This window comes from Salarias fasciatus, chromosome 16, assembly GCF_902148845.1.
Source record: "Salarias fasciatus chromosome 16, fSalaFa1.1, whole genome shotgun sequence".
Classification (NCBI taxonomy): Eukaryota; Metazoa; Chordata; class Actinopteri; order Blenniiformes; family Blenniidae; genus Salarias; species Salarias fasciatus.
In genome coordinates, this window is record NC_043760.1 from 14922479 (window position 1) to 14926119 (window position 3641).

Below are 3641 nucleotides of genomic sequence, written 5' to 3' on the forward strand. Positions count from 1 at the left end.
TCAGTTTGAAAGCTCATCTTTCGTGTACCCAGCCAGAGGTTTTATCTTTGCCTCTCTGCTCTTCATCTCGACAAAGCTGAAAATCTTGACACGCAGCTTGGTGAGTTTAAATCCGTACACAAGTGGATTTAAGAGCGGAGGAATGAGAAGATTTTCGATTGCCATGAAATTGCTGAGGTGCTGAGACAAATCGGCGGAGCCGAAGCGAATGTAGAGCAGGTCTAACAGCACCGTGGTGCTGTAGATGCCCAGACAGATCAGATGTGGCAAACACGTCTGCATGAATTTACCCATGTTCTCTCTGGACAGCTTGCAAGTCCTGATCATGTACAGGTAAGTGTAGGCAATGAACACGGCGTGCCCGAAGTAAAACAGCATGTTGAAGTATGAAACCGCCACGTTGGCCATCGGGGGCGAACACGTCAGGCGAAACACCGTCCAGTTCACACAGTACAGCCTGTTTATGCGGGAACCGCACAGCCTGACGCCGATCAGCGTGGCCGTGTTCATGAACATACAGAACAGGGGGATGAACCAGGAGAGAAACAGGAAGACGGAGACCTTCAGCTTCGTCATGACGGCGTGGTATGACAGGGGCTGGCATATGGCGACGTATCTGTCGTACGTAGGGTTGCCAACTCCCAGAGATTGAAATAAGGAACGCCTCTCGCGGGCAGCTGAAAAAAACAAGGTTTTTTGGGGGTGAAAAACGCACATATAACAGCATTTTGCCACAGTTATACCTATTGCAGACTATAAAAACACATTAGGCTACTGCATTACACCTACAGTGGCAAGACTGCAATAACTCATGATCAGCTTGATCAGTTTGTATTTGAGGCCTACAGTGAGACAGTTATCATTCAAGTATCATCATGATGGACAGCAGATCTCAGCCACTGCACCGGACGGTAGAGCAGCTCAGCAGCTCCTTCAGAGGAGACGGAGACCCTCAGAGCAGGAAGGAGCTACCACAGGCCTCTCATCCCCACCGCTGTCAGACTGTACAGTTCTACTGTGTAGAATATAACCTAATCCTGGACATTATAATATCCTGCACCCGCCCTTTCAGAAATTCAGCGACACTTTATCATCCATTCACTCTGCTAAAACATATTGTACGTATTATATCATACTGCATCATATATTGCATATTGCATTGTATATATTGTATATATATATATCTTGTTACATTTTTAAGATTCAGGTTGTACATACAGTTAAATCTTCATTGTCTTTAGCTTCTATTGTCCATCCTCGTATGATTTGCACTATAACTTGTTAATTATTGCACCGTGCATTACTTTTGCACCCCGCTGTGGGTTCTATGAGCCTATACACCTGTAAATTTCTCCACTGTGAGATTAATAAAGTCTTCTATTCCTATTCTATTCTATATTTGTTGCTAAATGTGCAAAATAACAATCAGCTGCTGTCTCTTCTATATTTTAACATGTTCTTTTTTTATTTTCAACTAAAAAAGTGCAAAATCAAAACTGAAAAACCTTCTAAACAAAAAAAAAACAACAAGGTTCCGTTTCTAAACTGAAAACACACCACAGTCTGCAGCAGCAGACACACATCAATGAACTAAACATGATTATATCCGATATGGAAACGGCACAAACTTACATGTCTCTGGAAGCCATGATGCGCGCTGCTGTAATGTTTTGATTTCCTTCCTCCCATGCCTCTGTGACGAGACTGACTACTGGCCAATGAACTGCCGTAGCCCTCGAGGAACGGTCTTTTTTTGACCAATGAGATAAGAGTGATTCTGCGTTGTCAAGCCATCTCTGTCAGCTCATTGGTCACAGAACGTCAGAGAGCCGGTGAACAATTTACCGTAAGTTTTTAAAAAAAGCGCATGTTCCATTGCTCACGTTTTGACTCTCACAAAAATACGGAACAAAGTGCGTTCCTTTTCAGCTCAATACGGAACGCACACTTTTACATCCAAATACGGAACGATTCCGTTTTTCAAGGAACGGTTGGCAACTCTAGTCGTACGCCATCAGGGTCAAGATGGAGAAATCAGCACAAGTTGATGAATGGATGACATAACCCTGCAGCATGCATGCAGCATAAGAAATCACATGAGATGAGAAAAGGTCCTTTAAGAACTTGGGGAAAAAACCAACAGTTCCATAAACGGAGTTGAGGCAGAGGTTACACACAAAGACATACATTGGCTCGTGGAGGTGTCTATCTGTAATAATGACAAAGATGAGAGTCAGGTTCCCCCACAGGATCAACAGATACCACAGTATGGTCCCCACAAAGAGGGCAATCCTCTGCTCCAGACTGAAATCCAGCCCGGACAGGGTAAACATTGAGAGAGCTGAAGTGTTTTCCATCATCTGACCTCAAAACGTGAAGCTCCCGTCAAACACAACATACAAACCATCCTCCGCGGAGCATCGCCCACTCTGTGTGGCCAGCTGTACTGATGGTTTCCTGATGTACATCTGCCGACTGCTCCCAGCGGCCAGCGGCTCCCTGTAGCAACCGCAGACACGTCTCTGGAATAGAGCCGGCCAATCACAGGGAGGATGAAGAAAGTTGGCCGGAAAACCTCAAAGGTGTCAAACAAGAACTGCAGTGAGTCTCTAGATTCCCAGTGGACTGGAGGCGGACACTGATGTAGCTTTATCGGATGGCCTACACCTGAAAAAAAAAGCTAATTGTGATGGCTGGTTAACAAAAAACAGAGTGTCTGACAAGTTAGGGAGGCAAGGCATGGTTATTTGTGCAGCATATTTCTACAACAAGGCAACTGAAAGTGTGTCACAGTTACAAATAACACTGGTTGTTGCTTTTTTTGAAATAAAGATTTTTTTTGAATCTAGAAAAACAGCAGAATGTTTTGTTGCTTCACACCATGTAAGATTAACAGTCTTCTAACATCAAGGTCAGGTTATGATACTTCAGTGACTGACAACAGTGACTTCTCAATATAATCCAGGAAGAAGTCACACACACCAGAAAAATGTCCCTTCTACTTTCACAGACTTTTGAATTAGTGAGAAATTCACCAGACTCCACTCATATATGGCTTTCTTGTTATGTTCCCTCTGAGTGGAGGTGCTTCACGCACGGATGGCTGATCCCGGCAGAGTCAAGTGTTTCTCAATTTGGGCTCTAATTAAACCTGTCTTGGAGTTGAGAGGCTAATCCTTCTTTTGAGTGGAGATGTTATGTTCCGCCCACTACAAGACTCAAGGACAAGACAATGCGGCGCGCTCTGCCAGGGCCGTCCTGCAAAGCTTGTGATAAAGCTTTGTTTCTCAGGAACTGAAGGGTGGCTCCAGACCCCCCCCTTCTCTCCCCCAATCCAGCAGGGCTCAAAGCTTTTTCCACAGAACAATACAGCAGCAGGTCTCTGGGTCTTTGTTTAGTGCCGTCCGAGAATCTGCCTGTGCAAAGTAAAAATGCTTGACTTCTGCCATCAAAGGAGCAAAGCGTTGCTGCAGGATTACACTCTGGCCTCACAGGTTTTCTTCTTGTCATAAATTTGGTGTGAAATCACCCCCTATGATGGAAACCCCCATGACGGGACTTTTACATAGGATTTTTACCGTTCTCAGAAACTGTGCTCTTGCTTTGAACAGGATAATAGTGCTTTAGTTGTTCCAAGTAAA

The 3641-nt window shown here is 44.5% G+C and overlaps 1 pseudogene; it reads right to left on the minus strand.

The window, feature by feature from the left end:
- On the minus strand, positions 1-2360 carry LOC115403427 (olfactory receptor 49-like; annotated as a pseudogene).
- Positions 2361-3641: the final 1281 nt, after the last annotated feature.